Source organism: Corvus kubaryi, unplaced genomic scaffold (genome assembly GCF_017639235.1).
Source record: "Corvus kubaryi isolate FWS band 111438036 unplaced genomic scaffold, C.kubaryi_AGA036_p1.0 74, whole genome shotgun sequence".
Taxonomy (NCBI): Eukaryota; Metazoa; Chordata; class Aves; order Passeriformes; family Corvidae; genus Corvus; species Corvus kubaryi.
Genome location: NW_024582061.1, coordinates 1662708 through 1687477, shown reverse-complemented (window position 1 = coordinate 1687477; position 24770 = coordinate 1662708). Strand labels below are relative to the sequence as shown.

The 24770-nt window shown below is 42.7% G+C and overlaps 1 long non-coding RNA gene across 1 annotated transcript in view; it reads right to left on the bottom strand.

Moving 5' to 3' along the window:
* Positions 1–8366: 8366 nt before the first annotated feature.
* LOC121675311 overlaps positions 8367–24770 on the bottom strand; it is a 69978-nt gene continuing 53574 nt past the window's right edge. Inside the window, exons 5-7 of the long non-coding RNA XR_006020040.1 lie at positions 18796–18901; positions 11824–11998; positions 8367–8951 (exon numbers count right to left, since the gene is read on the bottom strand). This is a non-coding gene — a long non-coding RNA (uncharacterized LOC121675311). The remainder of the gene's footprint in view (positions 8952–11823; positions 11999–18795; positions 18902–24770) is intronic.

The following is a 24770-nucleotide window of genomic DNA, read 5'->3' as shown; positions in this document are numbered from 1 at the left end:
CATCATCCCAAATCAATACCTTCTTTAAACTCTACACACACATACATATATATACAACGAAACCCTACACACAGTTCTCACCTAAGATTAGGTCTCCTTGTGGTACACAATGGGTTTCCCCATCTTTTTGCATTACCCACCAAGTGCAACCAGGTCCTTGAGCAAAGACAATCCCACGGATGGGTTTGCCTTTGCCTGAGGTGGGATTAATCCAAACAGTCTTTCCTAAAATACCCCTCAGGTGTACCACAGGGACTCTATCTCCATCCACTGTGTGCAAGGGTTCAGACTCGGCGGGACCAGCTCGATTGATGGACCCTCGGGTATTGACCATCCAGGTGGCCTTTGCTAAGTTTACTTCCCAATTTTTGAAGGTCCCCCCACCAAGTGCCTTTAGGGTGGTTTTAAGTAGTCCATTGCAGCGTTCAACTTTTCCGGCAGCTGGTGCATGATAACGAATATGATATATCCATTCAATACCGTGTTCTCTAGCCCAGGTGTTGATGAGGCTGTTCTTAAAATGAGTCCCGTTGTCTGACTCGATCCTGTCAGGGGTGCCATGTCTCCACAGGACTTGCTTTTCCAGGCCCAGGATGGTGTTCCGGGCTGTAGCATGAGGCACAGGGTAGGTCTCCAGCCATCCAGTTGTCGCTTCAACCATGGTCAACACGTAGCGCTTGCCTTGGCGGGTTTGGGGAAGGGTGATGTAATCAACCTGCCAGGCTTCCTCATACCTGTACTTTGACCATTGTCCACCGTACCACAGAGGCTTCACCCGCTTGGCCTGTTTGATTGCAGCACAGGTCTCACAACTGTGGATGACCTGTGAGATGCTGTCCATGGAAAGGTCCACCCCTCGGTCACGGGCCCATCGGTATGTTGCATCTCTCCCCTGATGACCAGAGGCATCATGGGCCCAACGAGCTAGGAATAATTCTCCCTTGTGCTGCCAGTCCAGATCCACCTGTGATACTTTCACCTTGGCAGCTCGGTCCACCTGCTCGTTGTTGCGATGTTCTTCATTAGACCGACTCTTGGGTACGTGCGCATCCACGTGTCGAACCTTCACGGTCAGCTTCTCTACTCGGGCGGCGATGTCCTGCCAAATCTCAGCGGCCCAGATGGGTTTCCCTCTGTGCTGCCAGTTGGCCTTTCTCCAGCGATCCAGCCATCCCCACAGAGCGTTAGCTACCATCCATGAGTCGGTGTAGAGATAGAGCCTCGGCCACTTCTCTCGTTCAGCGATATCCAAAGCCAGCTGGACGGCTTTAAGCTCTGCAACCTGACTCGATCCACCTTGTCCCTCGGTAGCCTGTGCAACTTGTTGTGTGGGGCTCCATACCGCAGCTTTCCACTTTCGGTTAGCACCTACAATTCGGCAGGAACCATCAGTGAAGAGGGCATAACGTCTTTCAGTCTCCGGTAGCTCATTATATGGTGGGGCTTCCTCAGCACGAGTCACTTGCTCTTCCTCTTCTTCAGAAGATAATCCAAAAAGTCTCACCTTCAGGCCAGTTTGTTATAATTTCTAGAATCCCATGGCGATTCGGGTTTCCAATACGGGCACGCTGTGTGATGAGGGCGATCCATTTGCTCCATGTGGTGTCGGTGGCATGATGCGTGGAAGGAACCTTTCCCTTGAACATCCAACCCAGCACCGGTTGTCGGGGTGCCAGAAGCAACTGTGCTTCAGTGCCGATTACCTCTGAGGCAGCTTGGACTCCTTCATAGGCTGCCAAGATTTCCTTCTTTGTGGGAGTGTAGTTGGCTTCAGACCCTCTGTAGCTTCGGCTCCAGAATCCCAGTGGTTGGCCCCGAGTCTCACCAGGCACCTTCTGCCAGAGGCTCCAGGACAGACCATTGTTCCCGGCTGCAAAGTAGAGCACGTTCTTCACCTCTGGTCCTGTCCTGACTGGGACAAGGGCTACGGCGTGAGCAATTTCCTGTTTGATCTGGGCAAAGGCTTGCTGCTGTTCGGGGCCCCAGTGGAAATCATTCTTCTTGCGGGTAACCAGGTAGAGAGGGCTCACGATCTGGCTGTACTCGGGAATGTGCATCCTCCAGAAACCTATGGTGCCCAGGAAAGCTTGTGTTTCCTTCTTGCTAGTCGGTGGAGACATTGCTGTGATCTTATTGATGACCTCGGTGGGAATCTGACGTCGTCCATCTTGCCACTTTACTCCCAAGAACTGGATCTCTTGGGCAGGTCCCTTGACTTTGCTCCTTTTGATGGCAAAGCCAGCTTCCAGGAGAATCTGGATGATTTTCTCTCCTTTCTCAAACACTTCCTTTGCTGTGTTTCCCCACACAATGATGTCATCGATGTATTGCAGATGTTCTGGAGCCTCACCCTTTTCCAATGCAGTCTGGATCAGTCCGTGGCAAATGGTGGGACTGTGCTTCCACCCCTGGGGCAGTCGGTTCCAGGTGTATTGCACACCCTTCCAGGTAAAAGCAAACTGGGGCCTGCATTCTGCTGCCAAAGGAATGGAGAAGAAGGCATTGGCAATGTCAGTAGTGGAGTACCACTTCGCTGCTTTGGACTCCAGCTCATACTGAAGTTCCAACATGTCCGGCACAGCGGCGCTCAATGGTGGCGTGACCTCATTCAGGCCACGGTAGTCCACCGTCAGCCTCCATTCTCCACTGGACTTACGCACTGGCCATATAGGGCTGTTGAAAGGTGAATGGGCCTTGCTGACCACCCCTTGGCTCTCCAGTTTGCGAATCATCTCATGGATGGGAACCACAGAGTCTCTGTCGGTGCGGTATTGCCGGCGGTGCACTGTTGCTGTGGCGATTGGCACCTGTTGTTCTGCAACTCTTAGCAGTCCCACGGCAGAGGGGTCATCTGAGAGGCCAGGCAATGTACTCAGTTGTCTGATATCTTCTGTCTCCACAGCAGCTATCCCAAAAGCCCAACGATGTCCTTTTGGGTCCTTGAAATATCCATTTCTAAGATAGTCTATGCCGAGAATGCACGGGGCCTCCGGGCCAGTCACGATGGGGTGTTTCTGCCACTCGTTCCCAGTTAAACTCACTTCAGCTTCCAGTACAGTCAGCTGCTGGGATCCTCCTGTCACCCCAGAAATAGAAATGGGTTCTGCTCCCACATACCTTGATGGCATCAAAGTACATTGAGCACCGGTGTCAACCAAAGCCGTGTATTTTTGTGGGTCAGATGTGCCAGGCCATTGGACCCACACAGTCCAAAAGACCCGATTCTCCCTTTCCTCTACCTGGCTAGAGGCAGGGCCCCTCTATTCCTGGTCATGGTGCATGTTGCTCCCTTCCGGTGAATACGTTCCTGAGGTCCCTTCAAGAGGATCGGTCATATTATCATTCCGGTACCGTCTGGAGTTCTGTGTGCGAGAGACCGGAGCAATATTGACTCTAGATGCGCTTCTTGTGGCAGTTGTCCCTCTTTTTAGTTCACGTACCTGAGCTGCTAAGGAGGAGGTGGGTTTTCCATCCCACTTACTCATGTCTTCTCCATGTTCCTGAAGGAAAAACCAGAGGGTACCTCGTGGGGTGTATCCTCCCTCCCTGGTTGGGGGACGCCGGCTCCTAATGGCAGAGACTCTTGTTGGTTCTGGCGAGATCGGGTAAATCTCTTCCTTATGTTCCTTTTTCAATTTCTGATGGCCTTCTTCAATCAAGCTCCGGACTTGCTCAGCCGAAAGACTTGTTTCCACGGATGAGACACGGGTGCGAAACAGGGCTGTGACGGTGTCCTCGTAAATCCTCAGTTTGTTCACCAAGACGCCCACCCTGTCCTCGCCTTCCCTCCATTGCAGCGTTGCCAGGTAACGGGAATATATCTCTGGTCCAAGGCGTGCGAACCTCAACCACATCTGTGACGTGCACTGGATGCCATCTGGGCTCTTAGGAAATCTCTCATCTTCTGAGAAAATGATCTCCAGCACAGCCAATTCCCTCAGACACCGGATACCTTGTTCCATTGTGCTCCATTTTCCTTGGTGCACCTGGAGGTCTTCTTTACAAAGGTACCTGTCCCTTACACTTGTAAGCAGTCGCCGCCAGAGGCTGAGAGCTTCTTGGGTTCTCCCAATCCCCTGGTCAATGACCACATCCTGGGACAGAGATCCCAGTTGCCTGGCCTCACTTCCGTCCAGAATGGTGTCATTGGCTGCAGCGTCGCAGATGCGGAGCAGCCAGGTCAGGATAGACTCGTTCGTCTGGCAGGTGAATTCCCTCCGCAGGTCTCGCAGCTCACCCAGGGATAGCGACCGAGTGATGATCTCTGGCTCTGCCTCTTCTGCTGGGTGCGAAGGTCCTGCTGCATCCTCGTCAGTCACTATGCGGACTGATTTGCTTTTTGATTTCTTCTTCTGTACGGGGGCAACTGCAATTGGTTTAGGCTGTTCTGGTTCAGTGATGGTTTGCATGGGGACGCTGACAGTGCTTTTGGTTCCCTTCTCCTCTGTGTCAGTCTGCGTGGACATGGACGCTGTTGTCTTGTGTCTGGATTCTTTCTCCTCTGTGTCAGCCTGCGTGGACATGGACGCTGTTGTTTTGCATTTGGTTTCTTTCTCTGTGTCAGTCTGCGTAGACATGGACGCTGTTGTCTTGCATCTGGGTTCTTTCTCCTCGGTGACAGTCTGCGTAGACATGGACGCTGTTGCTTTGCATTTGGTTCCTTTCTCCTCTGTGTCAGTCTGCGTAGGCATGGTGTTTGTTGCTCTGCTCTTTTTCCCTTCCTCATCCTGAGGATGCTGTGCCATAGCTGTGATTCTAAGCATGGTGTACATGGTGCAGGCTGTACAGAGAAGACAAAGCAGAACTGACAGCAAGTTTATGCCGTCTTTGACATCCAGAGGGAATTCAATATTTTCAAAAACTGCTGTGCCTGGCCTGAAAGGCTGGAAGAAACCACTCTCTACTTCTCCCACCAGGGGCTGGGTGCGATTGTTGAGGAGATCCCAGACACAGGAGCCCAGACTAGGACAGCCAAACAAAACTGGGTATATACTCCGAATGGTATTCATCGCCTCACAGGTTATTATGCTGTAGACATAATAAACCATTAAAGCAATTCTCATACCATTCCCTGGTTTTAACAGGAGTAATACTACAGGCAGGTAGTTCCCCATGTGAGGAAAAATATAGAGAGCAAGATACAGTACCCACGTAGACAAGCTGAGCACCATGGTGAATAGGTTTCCGTTAACACAAAATTGTAATTCTGACTTTCTCTCAGAGCTGCCCCACATTGGGCGCCAAATTATTTACTAGTTTGAAAACAAACCAGTGGGAGGCACCAAGTCAGAGTAACAATTTAATGGGGAAGTTAAAGAAAAGGAAAGAAAAAAACTCAAAGAAAACACTGGTTCAAACTGACAGAGTCAAGATACAACCTGAGTCCCTGTTAGGCAGGGTGGTGGTAGCAGTCTGGTAGAATGGTGGCTGCAGTCCTCTGAAGCGGTGATCCTGTAGAAAAAAGGGTCTGCTCTTCCTCAGAAGGTCCAGTGGTGGCTGTGTAGCTCCTGTCCTCTGGAAATCCAGTGGAAAGGCGTTGTCTCTGGTGTTCAGCCTCAGCTTATATCCACGATGGGATGCTTGGTTCCTCCCTCTGGGTGGAGCATCTCACAATGGGGTAATGAGTCATGAGGCCAAGTGTTGATTAGGCTCATTAACAGAAGATAGTCCGGAGGGAGTTATCTCTGAGTCAGGCGGCAGGACAATGATGGGCAATTAACAGAAAGATAGTCTGGGGGAAGGAGGCAAGGAAACACTGCCCCACCTGATTTCAACACCTCATGAGGATGGTGATAGAATACACTGCAACCCAGGACACTCTTTAAGGATTAAAGGACTTTTTATGGGACTTGCTAGTAGCCAGGTAGGGGTTGGTCTCTTCTCCCAAGTAACAAGCAACAGAACAAGAGGAAACAGCCTCAAGTTGTGGCAGGGGAGGTTTAGGTTGGGTAACAGGAAAAATTTCTCCATGGAAAGGATTGTCAAGCATTGGAACATGCTGCATGGTGGAGTCACCATCCCTGGAGGGATTTAAAAGATGTGTAGATGGGGACATGTTTTAGTGGTTGTCTTGGCAGTGTTTGGTTAATGGTTGGACTTGATATGAGAGGTCTTTTCCAACCTGAAGGATTCTGTGATTCTGTAACACTACAGCAACAAAATATAACTTTTCTTGTATTTCTGAATTTCTAATGACATAAAGTGGTATTAATAAAATACTCATAGGGCAAACTAAAACTCACCAAAAACACCAGAAAAAATGTGTTCTGACACAGCTTAAAATATATTTAAACCATTCAAAATTCACCTGATTCTATCCTTCAAGTCAAAGGGAGCAAACCAGGAGGAAAGGTTCTCAGGTGTAATTCATGATGCAGCTTTCAGTGAGCACTTGCGACCACAGACACTGAACAGGCACAACCCTTGCTACTCCTCAAAGCACTGCACAAAGAATGCCCAGATGAATGGAAGAATCATACCCCACACATCTGTGTGCCTAAGCAGGCTTGCCCCATGCACAGGGAGATGAGGACAACCCTTGCCTGGGCTGTGACAGTTGTGATAACACTCATGGTCTGGCTACAAAGACCAAAACTCTCCACAGGGTGCTTTACTGTGATTTAATCTTTAAGGCAGAAGTATTTAACCTTGCTAATGACATTTTCTAGGAACTGCTTCAGAGACATTCTTTCATGTGAGAGACTGAAATGTTAAGGGTTAATGACTCAAACGATGGGCCATTTGCCAAAGCAGCAGGTGCTTTGCTGAGTCCCCCAGCTGGAGCAGAGGAGAGGATTTGGGTGCGTTGTGGGGGAACCTCTGGTCTGCAGAAGCACCACCCCAGGGGCAGAGGCGGTGACCATCCACCACCAGAGGGTGACCAGGAGAAAACCAACCTTTGTTTAGCAACGAGCTGGTTTTGAGCCAGGTAAGGGAAGAGGTCAATAAGAAGCAGATCCTGTGAGGTGGACTAGTGCTTTTGATCACGGCAATGTCCTCCCTTACACAAGCGGCTCAGGTGTAAAGTCCCACCTGAGGAAGTATCAGGACATTCACACAGAGGCCTCAGAGTTTTCATCCCTTCTGATGGGGCATAACCAGCTCAACTGCACTGACATGAGAGGCAGGGTCATGTCTTAGAGGGTGTCATAAACCATCAAAGATACCTGAAATGCCCCCAGACTCATTTCTACAGCCTTCCACCAGAGAACTGTGCATGATCCACAGTGTTGTATCAGACAGTGTAGCACTTCCCACAGTCCAAGGAGAGGTACCTGAGCATTCCCACCTGAACCTGAACACTGAACCCACTGAACTTTGTGTTTCATGGATCAAGACTGAGACTATCACCTCAACCAACAGACAATGAAATTGTAACAATCAAGTCTTGTCACTGGATTCATGGGTGGTGATATCTTTCCACTATCTACTCTTATCTTTTCTCCCTTCTTTTCCTTATATGTTTTCTTAAGTGGTACCTTTATACTTTTATATTGCTGTATTTCTGTAGATACTAACCAAGCCAGCTACATACCTCCTTTCCATTGCAATCAAATGGTTCTAAAATAAACCTGCTATCTATCTCCCTATCTCTCTCTCTAAAACCACAGTGTCACTTCACTCTGATCCACCCCAAGGGATCTATTAACAAGAACCTCAGTTACCCCACCTTTGTGTGTGGGTCATAACATTTCCCTCATCAAAATTATTTTTATTGTAATCAGTACAAATTAGGCTCCCAAGTCTGCTTGCACACAAAATGTCAAATTGAATTGATCTAAATCTATTTTCTTTGCTTCATAGATTTTTTTTTTTTTCTACAATGGATATATACGTATTTGTGTAAATCTGCATTCTAAACCTTACTCTATTATTTTAAAAAATAACTAGTAGTTTTAAAGACAAGGTAAAATAAAATGTAATAAATTATAACAACTTCTTAAATTATAAATAATACATTAAAAAGAAAACCAATACTCAGCTTCCACTGTCAAACCTATCACTTCAAACTGCTCTGCTTCTATAAGGAAATTAAAGTTTTATGCCCCCAGTACTGGGAATCCAATAGGAGCCTGATCCTTTGCACATGAAATGCCTTCCTTTGCCTCAAATCTCAAAGCCAGCTCTGTTCTGGTTCTCTCCTTCCCATTCCATCATTGCACTAAGGATTCCTTTCTGCTTTCCTTGGCCCATTATAACTGATACACGTTTAACTATGCACATACATATCCATAAAATAAATAACATGTTCTTCATTTTTATCCTTTAAAATATGAATTAAGGAATTTTCTTTGGTGACAGTCTGCTCTTTTGTCTGTGCATTACCAGCAAAAGAATAACAATGCTCAATGGATTTCAATCAAGAATTAACAAGAGGAATGAAAAATATTTTATGCAGTTCCTTTTCTTCATATGCACAACTAAACCAAGCGTGTCTTCTCATATTTGTGCAGACAGACACAGTTTTCATACAATCATAAATAATCACTGAGAGTATCAGCACAGTAAAAAGTTAGTGGAGAACAAACACATAAAAAACCTTTCTGGTTTTGTTTATTTATCACTATTTCACAGCACTTTTTCCTATTGTAAGTCAACCAGTTTGACATTGCTGAAAGAACCCTTGTCCAACAACAGCAGGACAAAAAAAAGAAGCCTTGGAATTATTTTCTGCAACAAACTAAAAGTAAACCAAAATAGGGCTCAATATTCACATGACATTTGAAATTTCATTTCCCAGATTTTACTGTGGGGAAAAAGGGCAAGCTAAGCACCCCCCTTTGGCTCTCCCATTTTGGTAATTCCTCACTAGTGTGTGTACCTACAAAAGACTTCCTCTGAACTCCGGTTTAATCTCTCCCTTGACTATCCTGGAGACATTCTGTTTAAACACGTTCTCGTTTTCTTCAAGTCATGTTACGCGTTTCTTCCCTGAAGTGCCGTGTGCTGTCCTGAGAGGGTAATACAGGTAACATTTAATACCTAATTGTAAAATAATAGTAGTATTTATCAACCTTGAGTTCCACTGGCACTACTAATTCTCACAACATATACCCACATAACTGAAGCCACAAGCTCTGGGACTCCAAAATCCATTTTTAGGTCCAGCAGCAGGGAAGGAGGAAAGAGAAGTCCCTTTGCACAGAGACCAGTGACTAAACCAAATCTCTGTCCTGGTTCTGACAGCTGCCCTTAGGATTTTCTCTCACTCTCCCTAAAACACAGATTTTGTGCAACCACAAGGAAGCAAGAAAAACAAAGGATCCATAAAACATATCTGAATTTCCCTTACAATGGCAGCTCATTTTCCATTTGTAGTGTTGTACTGAACATTCATTAATTCAACAACAAAACAGTGGATGATCCACAAAGCCTATGGGGAAGTCTTTAATTTCAGTTTCCTTTGTATAGTTGTTGATAAAAATATCCTCAGAGTAGACACTCATTAGACACAAACAGCTCTGCATCTGGCTACAAGGATGTAGGTGAAATATGTAAACTAAACAATATAGAAACTAATACATACCACTAATGCAGGTATAACCTTAAAAATCACAGCTTCTCTCTAAAATTCACAGAATTTCAGTTTACAAAAAGATCACCACCTTTGCTAGTGGAATACACCGCTTTCACCTGAAATATCACTGCATTTTCCAGACTCCTGGAATCAAGTGGCTGCTTTGCCACATGCACTCTAACAAACACTGTTTCAGCAAGGGTCACTGGAGGAGCCCTCATGTTAAACAGCTTACTGGAGGTCTGACGCCCAAAAAAAAGACCTAAGAAAGTCTTCCTATAGTTGAACACATATCTGCTTCAAATATTAATATGATGCTCCAGAACAGTACAACATTTATGAACATCTGAAAACGTTCTGGCCATGTGGAAACACCATGCCTGCATTCTACACTTCTAAATTTTATTTTGCTTTCAATTTTAATTATCAAAGCAGACAGAAGTTTAAATATTGAAGGATCTAAGCATAATTCATTAAACTTCTAAGTTTATTTATGTAAGCAGAGAAAAACAGGAAACTAAAAACAATTGCAAAATATTTTCAGTAATTGAAATGAAGTAACTGACATCAAGTATGGAAGGGAAATCTGTATTTTGTTTTAATATGCAATTTTAATATAACACCTACTTAGAGTGGCATTTGAGACCTCACATAAATATTTTAACATTCTAAATTGCATCTTTACTGAACTGTACATAATCACATTTATTATTGCAATTTTCACTGAAACAGAAACCTGGTAAACATACATTTAATCTCAGTACCTTAAAGCAGTAACAGAGCTGTACCTTTGCCTGCACTCTATGTCCATCTTCGCTGTGCCCAGGACTATTTCCAAGTGGAAATGACTCCTTAAGCTATAAATGCACAGTAAGATACATAACTGGCTGTATGACTGAAATGGCTTCCGGAAGGAGGAGGCAAAATCTGAACTGTCACCTCCAACTCTGTTTCTCAGCGACACGGAGGCAGACTCCCACAAATAGCTGGAAAGTTATATTAAGAGGTTGTGTGATGTCCTGCCAGAGTCTTTACTAGGCTTCTAGAGTACAAAGGTCATATATTGTTTATTTATAGATAAGGAGGATACTGCACAAACCATGAGGTTTAGGGAAGCTTGTGCTTCTAAGCTAAATAATTCTGTGAAATAATGCAATATACACACACATTTTGAGAAATTAATTAAAAGGTGTACCCTTTAACTAATATACAGTTTTGATTTGAGAAGAAAAGACACATGTCTAAATCTTGCTCAGCTGTGGCAGAGTTGACTTACTATCTAAAAGAAATATACAGGAGATTCCTCCTCTTTTAGATAGGCTGAGCAGTGTCATGATAAGGATTCCTCTCACTATGTATTTGTAGAGCATTTAGCGCAGCTGTATCTTTTGTCTCTACACACAAAACTACCTTCTCCTCTGCATTTGATGGTTAGACTCGATGATCCTAGAGGTCTTTTCCAACCAAAACAATTCCAAGATTTGCGTAGCAACTGTAGATGTTTTAAGTACAATGCTGTGTGTCCACCTTCGGTTGCAGGGCTTGGTTAAGGTTTGATTCTCACTCCAGTCCTGCCAATCACACGGTCAAATGACTCCTGCCTTGCCTCTGCTCCCCTGGGAACAGGTAGTGGAGCGCTAATGTTTCCCAGACAGCTGTTGTGTGCCTTAATTATCTCCACAAAGGGAAACAGAATTACTGCAAATTCTCGTCCAAGGACATTAAATGCATGCAGTGTCTGTCAGTAACATCAGCAAATCAATCAGTATTTTGAGTGCATACAAACACAGGCTGTTCCCTAACAAATAAACATTTTTTTTCTCTTTTCAGTTAAAGAAAGGACTAAAGTAGCCCCCAGTCCTGTACTGAACCCTGCTTTACCTCCCACTCCTCACTTATTAACAGGCTGGAAAACAGAAGCATATTGTGCCTCTCTCTCCAGACACTGTTTTTCATTTGAACATTTCTGATTTTCAAACCTGACAGAGCCTTTAATAAGACATAATAGGCAAGCTGAATGTCAGTCCCAAGAGTCAGAAAAACACTCCATTTTAACCTGTCTGAAATGCAGCAAACAGCTTCAAGAAAGAAAATGAACAGAGAGAATTACATCAGTATTCTGTGTTAACACACTTCTACTGTATCAGTCTGAAAGACGGGTGTACGCTTGACATATATGGCCTCTGGAAGATGTATAAAGTCACTGATTTTAGAAGTTTATATTCAGGCTTTTTGCTTAGGCTGCATTTAGTTTGATTATAAACAGTATTTTCCCAATTCAATTCAGAAATTAACTGATTTCTTACCTTATCTGAGAAATACAGCTAATGGGGATGCTCCTAAGGCAGTAAAGCTGGTCATTGCTGGTCACTCCTGTCCCACAGTGCTGAGGTTTATGGTTTCCTGTGATGATGAGCAGGACTATTTTCTTAATCTATTGACCCCCACAGTTTGCTTCCAATTTCTGCTCAACAGCAACACCTGTGGGAAAAATAATTCCGTTTTTTACCGCTTCCAGCATCTTCTTTTGCTACTTTTGGCATGGCTTTTGATGGGTTGCATCTTTCACTGACATCAATGTCCATGGCATTTTCTTCCTACACCTGCTATCCTGCTGCCCTCATTCCTCTCCACCCTAATGATGACTTTTCATTTGTTCTGTTTCCTTCCCCCTTACCCTCTGCCTATGAAGAATACTTATGAAAACCCAGAAAGGTGTTTTGTTTAGACACTGGGTTAAATGTCAGCATCCACATTTATTTCCTGCACTGAAACAGATGTTCCAAACAGCTTCTCTATTTTCTACTGCTAGTGACACCACTGGTGTCAGATTTCCAAGTGAGCACAGCATCAACCTGTTCCTGCTCCAGTTCTTATGATCAGATATTTGGAATAGCTCAGGGCCAATAGAGCTAAGCATTTTTCAAAGTCCAGTCTTCTGTCCTGCAATCTAAATAGGACTTCAGAATTTTTAACATTGTGACCCTAATCTTTCAGTGCCCCATTATGTCATACAAAAAAGAAGGTATTTTGTCTTCTCCCAAGCTTTGTCTTTGCATAAGGAATTTGGTATATGTGTGGATCAAATATGGTATTATACCAGCTTGTCTTGAATTTTAACCTGGAACTCTACTCATTTTGGAATAACACTGTTATGTAATGTAATGTCATGCATTATATTTCTTATATTTTGCCAAAAGAGAAGATTTGATTTTTAAGTTTCAGTGGACTAAGATTTGCAAAGTCCATTTGCATTAAGAAACCTTCTTAAAATGAAATCTAGTAAGGAAAAATTCCCACAGACAGCAAGACTCTATGGAGATTTAGTTAAAATCAGTCTCTCAATTGTCATGATTTTGTATGTTTGTTTGGCTGGTCATTTTGTTTTGCAGGAATAATCTTATTAGTCTACAAAACCTGGTGAGCAAATTGTAATTTTAATACTTTTCTCTTTCCACTGTTTTCCATTTGAAGCTCTTACTGTGTTTTTATTTCACAGAAGGTGCTACGAAGGGGAAACCATGTCTGCAGACACAGCAGCTCAGGCAGCTGAAGTTACTGAAGTATTTATTAGCCCATCCTAAGGAGATCTTGTGTCTCAATATGTAACAGAGTGGTGATCTATGTTCTTCCTATCTTCCATAGATGTCAGGGTTCCTCATGCACCTTTAACCTCTCTCTTCCCATTACTTCTCTCTACCATTCACACCTTTTATCACTGGCAAGCAGAAACATCCCAGAACACGTTGACGTCAATAAGCTCCTAGTTAGAATCAGGGCTCTACACAAAACAAACACTATCCAACACAGGATAGCAAAGTCAAAAGCCTACGGTGTTTATCCAGCAAACAAAAAAACCCCACTGTAAGCGCTGCAACAGGATCAAATTTTACAGAGAGGTACTTCCAGAGTAACACCCAGACTCCGTAGTCCAGCACAGCTCAGACTGAAATGCGCAGAGCAGTTAAATGCATGCTCAAATGCTTCATCAACTGGAACCCATTGGGGTTTTTCTGCTATTACCAAATATGCCCACGCTTAAAACTGATATGGCTGCTAAGACTTAACTTCTCTTGAAGCACAGACCCTTTAGGCTACTGGTTATTCCACTCACAAGGCAACCCGGTCCTGGATTACTTAACTGTGCTCTACCACACTTACATAATGCCTAAACATCAATTACATTTCAAAAATACAATCTTAAAAATTCTTTTCCAGTTTCACTGTTGGACTCTATAAGGCATCCTTCCACCTCCAACTAGCACGAGGTAGTTTCAAAACAAACAAAAATGAACTGGCTCTTCACAACAGGTGTGTTGTGCTGTAGGACTCCTTGCGAGGGAGGCTGCAAGGCTCAGAGGGAGGTCGGGAAAGTTTACAGAACAGAAATCCACTTCAGTTGCTAATGAGAAATAAACTATGCCTGGCTGCATGTTTCTCTGGGGTGGGGGAGCACCAAGAGATCACTTAGCTGAAATACGATCTACAATTTCCTTGTCCTTACACACTTCCTTAGGCATTTGGGTTTGGACAGGGCTGAGGACAGGTGCCAGTCTGAGCAGCTGGAAAGTCCTTCTGCTGCAGGATGAGTCCCAGCACTAAGCTCAGATGTTCCAGCCCTTCCTGAAGGGAGCTCTGACTCCGTGCACACTGCTGTGGGGCAAGTGATCAGCAACAGTTAAACAAAATATACAATATTACACACTGAGGCTTAACCAAATCCTGTTTTAGCCCACTGGCTCAAACCGAGCAAAAAAGTTTCACAGTTTTTTAACTTTACTGTTTTAAGGAAAAACTACCCATTTTTTTCAGTTCCACACAAAACTAAATAGCTCCAAATATAGTTAAAGAATAATAGAGATTTTGTGAATTTTTAATGCAGTTCACCTTTATAGTCCAAATTAAATTTCATACATCCAACCAAATCAAAACTGCTCTACTGATCACCTGAAGTTCTACCAATCCATTACCAAGTTTAATGACTTTTAATTCAATCTCTCCACCTGCACATATGAGTCCTTAGTATTCTTAGCTAAATCACGAAGCAAAAATAATTGAATCTGTGAGAAACACACATTTGCCTCTTCCCCACTCCTATCTATTCGTATCAGAATCAGGTGTAAGAAGAAATTCCACCAGGAAAGTTTTTTTCAAGAGGATGCCAACTGATTCTGCAGATTCAGCTAAAGAACAGACTTCAGTGCATTTCTCCAAACAGATTTTCCTTATCTCTCTGTACAGAATACAGGAACAAAACTAGAAAAGGGGCAGGGGCCATGACTACAGTAACACAAAAACTTCACAGATCTGTACAGGCCCTTGTGAGCAGCCAAGGTCTTACTTTCATCTTTCAGGTGAGAATTTTAAGACACTGAATCTTGAAATGGATTTTAATTTTGCCAGCTGAAATTTCACCCAAACACACTTGGCAATCAGTTCCACCAATTATAACTCATACACAGTGCCTTGGCTGCAGCCTAGTATGAAGGATGTAGTTATTTGGAAACATGCTTTCAGTTTCAGGGATGAAAAGCAAATCTTAATGTTTTAAGAAAACTGTTGAATTGTTTAGATTGAAGGTGAAAATTTTGCCTCCTGTCTTTATTCTAAGCAATACAACAGTTTTCTTGAACTGCTGAAAAGTGCCCTGCATTACCAACACTGAAAGCAGGCTGATAGGATTTAACCAGGTGAGATAACCCTTGGAGTGGGTGGTCTCCGTGTACTGTTGCAGGCTCAGGGTCATCCTAAGTGTTGTGTCTTTGTTTTTCTAAGTGTAGGGAGAGAAAAATCTAGCCCCTCTGAGGTTTGGTATCTAACCCATCGTTGTATAATTTTTAACACTGATTTTCCTGTGTCTTAAATCAATCCTCCCAGTATGCACAGGAGGCTACCAGGATGTGTCCTGAGAACCCCCTCCTTTTCCCCTACCAGACTTCTGCCTGATGATCTCATTCTCCACTCATATCTTCTCATCCCACCTGTAGGCCAATAACTCATAAATCTGTCCCTTCTTTCATGGCTTGTCTCACTTCATCTCATCCTGTCTCATGGCTCTTCTTGGGTGTTCTGTTGTCAGTTATGACTCACTATAACTCAGACTTAATTCATATCTGAAACTCTCTTCCCTCTCCGTATTACTTGTCAATAAATGCTACTTAGGTCCAATGAATGCCCTGCCTCCAGAAAAGAAAAATAAAAGGAAAAGAAAAAACCCCAAATCATGTTTTTGGACATTATCAGGGAAACCAAACGTACAGACCACAAGTTCAGGAACTTTAGAAATTAAGGCTGTCCTTAAGTTTTTTTCCCTTCTTAGTGTCATCACTGCATTTAGATTTTTACAGCTGACATTCACCTAACCACTCCTCCCTAGTCTTCATTTTGCATCAGGAACTGCTCATGTCTGGGCTGTGTAGTAGGTGCAAAGCCATGGTTTTGAAACAAAGGCATCCAGAGCTCCCCACTAACTAAACAGCACCCGGACATCATGATCACCACTCAGTGCAGACCCAAAGTTCCAAACAAGGAACTGACCCTTCTGCACTGTCTGGAACCATTGCCTTGGTTACCAGACCCAGCAAAAATCACATGCTCTATTAGTTATTTGATACTAATTCTTCCTGTGCTCAATGCAGAGTGTTTTGGAATGAGAAAGACCATGAGAGTTTGAGAGTTTTGCAAAGTTTTATAATTAGGAGAAGTACCTTTTAATCCACCATCATCTTCTAGAAATACTGACTGTGATAAAATATTGATTTCAAGTTTCTCAGGTCCCAAAATGACACAAAATTTGTGAAATGGAAGCACTCCTTCCATGAAAACAGAACTAAATTAAAATCTGCATCTCTCAAACATAGCAACACTTGTAAGTAGCTTTGTTGTATCTGTAATTTGTTTAGAAAATGGTGTATCAGGATAGTGGTAGAAACATGAAATGTTTGCAAAAAGCATTAAGCACATTTTTTCCCCAAAGAAGGAAAAAAATTTCCTTTCTAAAACAGCTTGTTACTCATAGTTACCCAAATCTTATACAGTCTGAAATTTCTCAGAGGAAAATCTGACTTTTAGAGTTTTGTTATTTTGAGGAATGATCACAATCTGAAATCCAAATTCTATCTTCCCCATAATGATGAGTTTTCAGAACATTAAGGAAGGTCAGTAATTCTCATCTAAAATACTGGATGTTTGCTTTGACCACCACCTTTGGGTACAGAACGAGTCCATAATTTCAGCTTACAAAATGTTCTCAGGTACTATTCCTCCTATCATCAATAAGACTTGTGTAAGGCTTGTTTCTCCTGTCTTTAAGTGATAACTCTTTTGAAGGAATTGCATAACTGAACGGTAAAACATTTTTTTAATCTCAAGCGTACTTATTTTCAAAAGGATAAAAAGTTTAAATTATTTAGATACAATTAATCTTCTTGCAAGAAAACAGTATCACTCTTCAAAGTTGAATAGAAACTTTTCCTAAATCTACATTAGGAGATTCTGACAGCAGTTTCCTGTTCTTGCAGAGAATACTCTAGTTCTAAAGTGAGACTGAGAATGTTTCTTCTAAAGGGAGACTGAGGATGTTTCTGAAGGCTAATGAGCTGGCTCAAGGCTCTAAAACACTTGGCAAAAAACTAAGAATTTTCACCATTGACTTTACTTATTTGGGATGCCACGGCAAGCAACTACTTGCATTGAGGGCCCAATGTTGGAAAAAAAAAAAAAAAAAAAAAGACAAAATACTGAAAGGAAAAGTACTAGTAATACTACACCATCACTCACTGGTCCCATGTGTTACATCTGCATTATGTGCAGCAAAATCTGGTGCTCTGGGATTTACTATGAATTTTCCATGTAACTTATCTGAGGTTCTCTCAGATGAAGAGAACTGCATGAAGTCCCAGAAGCAGTTTGGTAGCAGAATCTGAAACAGTACATCAACAGTGTCTATGAACACACTGCCAAAACCACGGGAATACACACATAAAAAATACCAACATGAATAAATATCTGCAAGCTGATAGAGTGTGTAGTTCAGGAATTAAAATAATATCCAGAATGACTTTGCTGTTTACTTGCATCTGCTTTTCAGTCACATATGATGTAACATTCAACAAGAGTGATTTTTCACATATCAGTGATATAACCATTAAATATATACCCTTAGGAGGTACCTCTGCTTTTGTGGAATTGTTTAAAATACTTAATTATGAGCAACAGTTAATTATAACAGCTTAATCATTGCAATGAGATAACATAAGACTGCAATGACTGTACAAATAAAATGCTTTCTCTGAATGCACCTTGGTACCGGTGCACTCTGCAAGCACAACTCTTACCTTTACTCCCATTAGCAGCTCATTTGCTTCCCCTAATTAATCAGCTACAAAGCCGTGTATAGCCAACCTCTGCACTTACATCATCATACAAACATGTATGTAATTACTTGCTGCCATTAAGCGGTCACATTGCACATCCATTGTCTGTCATCACCTGCTCACATGGAGCACGGAAAAGGAATCACACAAGTGTTCTCCTTGCTTCAGAGACATGGAACAACTCAACAGAGCTGTGCTATTTCTCCTGTATGTATTCATAAAACAAAAATCCATTTTCCTATTATCTAGAAAATTACAACATTTCTCTAGATTGTTCTTGCTTTCCAACTAGAAAGTCTCATTTCTGCACTGAGAAGAACTGTAAATGCCTTATTTTCTTTCAGCTGTATCCAGCTTATTTTCTTTCAGCTGTATCCAGGACATATATACAACCTAAAGCTGCCAAAAATCCTTGAGGCCTGGCAAGTGACACAGGACCTCTGGCACCTATGGGAACCAAAATTAATTTCTTCCTCACTGTTGACCTAGCCCGGGACCTAATTCCTGAGGTCACCAGGAGTGTTACAGTGCCTTAGCCTATCAGCAGAGGAGGGGCTGTTCGCTTTGCTCCAGCTGATGTCAGAGAAGGGTCCTTTTTCTCCACCACTTCTCAGATGGCCATTGGTGCTCTGGGCAGAAACAGATGGTAAAATCTGATCTGGCTAACAGATGTGATGGACAGCAGCATCAACATGTTGACCTTGGAGCTGCAACTCTACCTTTCCAAACCTGGCTCCATCTTTAAGTTCCATGGAGGCATTCTGACTAAACAACTTTCATCCTTCACATAATTTTTTATTTACCTCATTTTCTCAGCCACTTTTTGTGAGTTAACAAGAACAAGAACTGCAGAGCACACCACATGTATGCACCAGTTACTGTACCATATGAAAGTCCAAATACCTGAACACCTTGCAGATTAGTCTCCAGTGGCTCCTCTTTTTGTGTTCTGAGTTCATTTTGCCAGATTACTGCTTCTTCTTTTTAGCGGCAGCCTGAGACAGATATGCTGGAACAGCAGAAGAAGAAGCCATCTGAGTATGAATTCAGTCAGAAAACACAGAAAAAACACAGCAAAAGTCAAAACATCATCATTACTGTTACCCCCTACAATCTATTTGACTGATAAATGTGACATACCGTGCAGAACAGATAAACAAGCAACAGCAAACAAACCATGTCACTGTTCCTTCAGCAGTTGTTTGGAACCTCCTGAACTGAATTGCCCTCAAGACTACTGGCAGTGCTTGAAGCTTTGCTGGATTTAGTGACTACTTTGCCAACTCTTCTCCTGCTACCCTTCTTCAGTTGAACCAGAAACGTGTTTTAGCTGGGGTACAACATCTGCATACACAGACACCTCACTGGCTTAGGCCAACTCACCTGGAGTGTGCACGTTATAGGAAAGCTACAATCCAAACCTAATGAAAACTTTCCATCTCTTGGTTACTCAGGAACTGGGGGCAAATGATTTGTTGCTCACCAAGGCCAGATCACCTGCCACAAAAACTGGGATAAGCTTGCATTGAGTAAAGTGATGCTGTACCAGTTCATACAAGCAGAGAATTTGGGAAAATTGCCCTGTGAAATACCTGTAAATTCATCACAACAAACACCAGAGAATTGTTTTCTCTCGAGGCCAGTAAGAAAATGTCTTCTACCTTTATGGAAGAGTTGGTTCACTGACATTAACATGAAGATTAATCGACATAAGTACACATCTATTGCAACTTCTCGTAGAGCTGGGTGAGAACAGAAATGTTACAGAATGCCCAGAGTATACTTCATTTCTCCTTCTTTGGTATTTTCCTTGATTCTGCTCGTCTTTCAAAACTCCAGGCAGCCCCACCAACCAGACACTGCCGCGGGCCATATCAGGCACGAGTCCAAGTCTCCTCTAACCCCTGGTTCTCCAGGTCTCTGCCTCTTCTCACCATTCTGTCCTGATGACTGCACGGCAGATTGATGTGTCACCTCATCACAGGTCAGACAGCAACACAGAGGTCTAATTAAAATCCAAATCCAGTAGCAAAAGATCCACATGCTTCAAACACTTCTGTTTGCTAAGTTTTTGCCTTTGTGAGAACATAAAGCTCTACATATCCATTTCAAACAGGTTCTAAAATGCATCTACTATTCATGTAAAGTACTTTCCATGAAGGTATTCTTTCATTAAATATCACTGAGCTTGGGTCTCTTATGAATATTGATGCAAGCCTGACATTTTCAAAACTTGGGGCAATATGACTTCAGAAGATACAATCTTCCCTAACACCAATTTCTAAAGATTTTGGGTCCCTCTGAAGGTTGCTGAACCTGATCACCCAAATTACTGATTGTTTTCCAATATTAAGGCAAGGTATATTGTGAAAAATGACAGAGCGGCCACTATTTGGAAGAGATTAAATGATTTACAGATCAGTAACATCCCATGGAGCTCAAAATCATGTCCTTTCCTGGTAGGCCAGTAGCTGCAAGTATATAATCTCCCTAAAGTAAACTGTAAGGCTAGAGTGGAAAATGATAGATAAAGTAAACTCTGTGCACTGAGTAACTGCAGGGAGTCTAAAGCTGAGGATCTAATAATTAGTCTTATCTCTATCAAGGTGCAACAAGAATAAGCTGAGAAATGCAAGAATGCCTGACAAGGCCCCAGGCTCTCCACAGCTGCAGAGAAGCCTCATTGTTCTGGAGAATTTTAAGGCCGATCTCACGCGGAGGGAACATGAGACATTTCTTTTTGCTGCCATGCTGCTGATGCAGGTGTCTGGAAGGTACATTTACCCACACGTTTCCCTTCACACACAGCCCAGTTCTGGGTTCCCCTTTTCAGGGCTGCTCAGGCACAGTGAGCAGCAGGTGCACAGGGAACAACTCTGGGGTAGCCAAATTTCTGCTGGCCCATGGAGGGGAAAGCCCAGGGGAAAACACTTTAAAAAAAGAGATGTCTTCCTTGGAGTTCTTCCATTTCAATCTCTGCTTTGCACAAGCAAGTATTTTAGAGTTTGAGATTTACTGGTGATTACTACACATTCAAACAGCAGCTGACATTTCACCTTCCAGATTGAAGGGAACACCCAGGACAAGAAGGTGGTCACTCCTTCCCCATGCTCTGATACACACTCAAACAAAACAGTACTAGGCTGGAGCGCAGTTGCACACTTCTTTCTCTGGACTCTTTCTCTGGATGACTTGCAAGTGCCTGGGTAACAAGTTTATGGGATTCTTCCTCCAAAACCAAGACAGTTTCTCTTGAAATGTGCAAATGATACGGCACCAAGTTCTTTCATTTTACATCTGCATGATACTGTGGACTCTCAGCTTTCTCCTGCTCTAACAGAAACTGCATCAGGTGTTGCTTGCAAATTGCCACTGAAAGCAAGTGGAATTTTGTCACTGGCTTCAAGGAGAGCTGTAATGGCTTTTGTGTTAAAGTGTAGCAAATGATATCCGTTTCCTTGGACAGCATAAAATACTGTACTTGGCATACAAAAAACTGTTTGACTAAGAAAAAGGACCCAAAATTTCTTCTTTTAGTGCTTCAAGCCTTTTTAATGCCTATGGCCCTCCAGGCAGCTGCACAACTTTTACAGAGCAGTGGAGGAAGAGAAACTGGAAAAAATGTAGCTGAAATATGAGTAAACGACCTAATCTGCAACACAGATCTGTAGCAAACCTGGTTTCACTGTCAGTGAAGTCCAAGACAAGTTTCATCTTCACAACAAGTAGCAGAACATTTTTATTCAGTATTACAAAGCACGAGCACTTTACAAGTTCATATACTTAAAACATGCTGCCCATAATTAGGTCAAATAATGTTTATGCCACATGATTTTTCTCCCCAAGTTTCCTGAAGCTCTCGCAAAGTCCAGAGCCTTCTTTTTGCATTTTCTGAGAGAGACAAAACAGAATAAGAAGTTTGGGTTGCCCTACACCTTTCCTTTCTCAAGCAGAAGACAAATGTATCATTCTTACTTCAAGATCAAATTTTATTACCTGGGATATTGTTGTGGCTCTCAAGTCTACTTTAATTCACCCCAATGTCAACTGACAAAGCAAAATCTGACCTTTATTTACACAGCCTGCAAAAAAGTATCCCTAGCAAGCTGAAGCACACAGACAGGAGTAAATACCTTTATCTGTTCTATGGTTTGCACAAACACTCTTTGCAGCCTGCAGTGCCCACCTGGCAATTCTGAAAATTCAACCCCTGCATGGTACCACTGCTATTTGTACTACAATATTTAATATTTGACTGGGGGATGAGATCCACAAATAATACCATTTAAATAGAAATTTTGACCCATAAAGTCACTATCCTACTCCACAGGTCTGTTCTCTGCCAAATGCAACTGGTCCAAGTCTGTCATCATGTGTTCCATCTGCCTTTCCAGTGACCCCGTACCGGCAACCTCATGCAGGTAGATCCCCGAGGAGCTTGTTCCAGGAAGGGCCTCTAATGCTGCATGTGGAGAGGGCAGATGGGATTTGCAGCAAGCCACAGCTTGATCATCCTGAGAAAATGCCACTCCTTATCCAGCCCCTCTCCTTTAACACATGTATGGGGGGCCCAAAAAGGCCCTAAAGCAGAGGAACAGCCCTGCTTGGCCTCACAGGGGCTTTAGAGGCTGTGAAAAAATGAAATGCTACATGAATGATACCCAAGAGTCACGGGCACAGCCTTTGTTAGTGCTGAATGCAACGATTATGATTTGAAAAAGCCAAACTTTACATTAAGAATCTGACTGAAGGGATTTAAACCAGATTAGAGGGTTTAAACTAGGAGATATTCCTTACAGTAACCCAATCTAGCTCAATGAGACTGTCTGTATCAAATCCATATTGCTATTTTTATTTCCACAGTGGAACTGCACTACCAAACATACTGACTTGAGCTGGCCACAAAGAAAAGTGCTGGCAAAAACGATTCTGAAACAATTTTAGTTACATAAAATGCCTATGCTGCTCTGGTGTTTTCCATCAAGGAACAGTTCACAAGGCTCTGCCTTGAGGGTTACACTTATTATTGACATGTATAGAAACTAGCACTTAGAATGACCTATCCGTATTTTAAATACAGGGGACTGAGGCATGGAAAAAGAATAATGTCCATCCTCTCCTAAGAAACAGTGCAAAAAACTATCCAAGGTAAATACATGATTTGTAAACTATTACACAATGGGCTTTTATTTTCATTTAGACATTTCTTTCCTAATCCTTTTAGGACTAGAGTATCATTGGTCTAATTGAAGACTATGTGCCTTTATTTCCTCCTTCCCCTCAGACCAAGGCCACACCAATCAGCATGTGTTCATCCTGCAAATCAGTCTCTGGGAGCAGCGTGCTTTCCTCAGCAGCAGGATGCTGGCTTCAGCTCTGAGCTCCACTCAGCTGCTCTGCTACTTGCCACTAAAATGCAGCACGTCAATCACTTGCACCGCTCATGAGAATTAGCACAACACAAGTCTAATTAGAAACTAAACACTGTGTTATCTGCAATGATTTGGAGATGGAGTAAGCTGATATGTGTTTTAAGAACCTTTCTTGCTGCACAGTAGTTCATGATAACACCCATCTCACAGCTCATTAGTGAATCAAAATATTATATTGTATAAATACTACTTTGCTCTTTTCCTTTTTTACAGAAGCCCCAGGTCTCAGAAGCCTCCATTACCGAGCACATGTGACTTGGTTATATTGGAACATTGTAGGAAATGGAAAGCAGCCCTGACTGTCCAAAATCAGCAAAATGAAAGCCAGTATACTGTATACTTTGGTCCTCTCTCTAGAGAAGTAGCCCTAACTAGCCTCCAGACATTTTACACTGCAATACCTATTGGCAGAACACAAAGAAACTCTACACTGCATGACGCTGTGCGTGGACTGTCAATCCTTCTGCTCCCTTTAGCTTGCTCTTTCCTGGAGAAAACAGTGTAACCCACTATAAATCCAGACAACACTACTGCAAGCTTCAACCAGGAATCCAAACATGAGCAGGGGGAAACCTGGCAAAGAGCTGAAGCCAGAGATGTAAATGTTTAACAGCAAGAGAAGGACGTGAAGGGATATGCAGCTGTTTCACTGCACAGCTTCTCCAAGGGGGAATTGGAGAGCACAGACGTAGACCACGTTCTCACTTCTAGTTGAGATAAACATTTACAAGCCATTCATTTTAAACAGGAAGGCATAACATTAGGACATGACCTTTATTTCAGTGTGAAGGCAAGCCACCCCAGCTCACTGCACTGCAGACATCCAGGAGAGATCCATAATGTTCCACTGCTCTGTTATTACAGGTGGGCTGGATTTTAGATTCAACGAGGAAGGTGCAATTTTATGGCTCTGTGGAAAAATCTTTAAAATGCTGGTGGGTAGATGTCTAATGATGCCAGACTGGTGCTGCAAAACATCATATGTAGATAAAGCACTGAAGAAAATGTCTGTGTGCCAATGAATGAGCGTTTAGGCAAATAATTCTAAACTGTACATGCAGATTTGGTGTCATTACACTACTATTACAGATGCCTACCCTGCTTTTCGTCTTTTAAAAGGGTGCAATTCTGATGCTTTATCATTAGCATTCTAGCTGGAAGCCAATAGAACTTGAAAGATACCAACAAAAGACACTGGAAGATTAATTTAGAGAGAAAATCTGCAGATTTTGAAAAGCCACAATCGACTTGTAGCTTGAAAGACGAAACACACTTCTTTGTATCACATCCCCCTTGCTCCCCGTATGGATATCTGTATGCAGACAATTTTTTACTGTGGGAAACTATCAGCTATCACTTTGTATTAATTGGGAAGTACATATTTATAGAAATTTCTTATAAAAATCGAAGTAGGTCAAAGATTGAAAGGTGGTAAGTTCGGGCTTT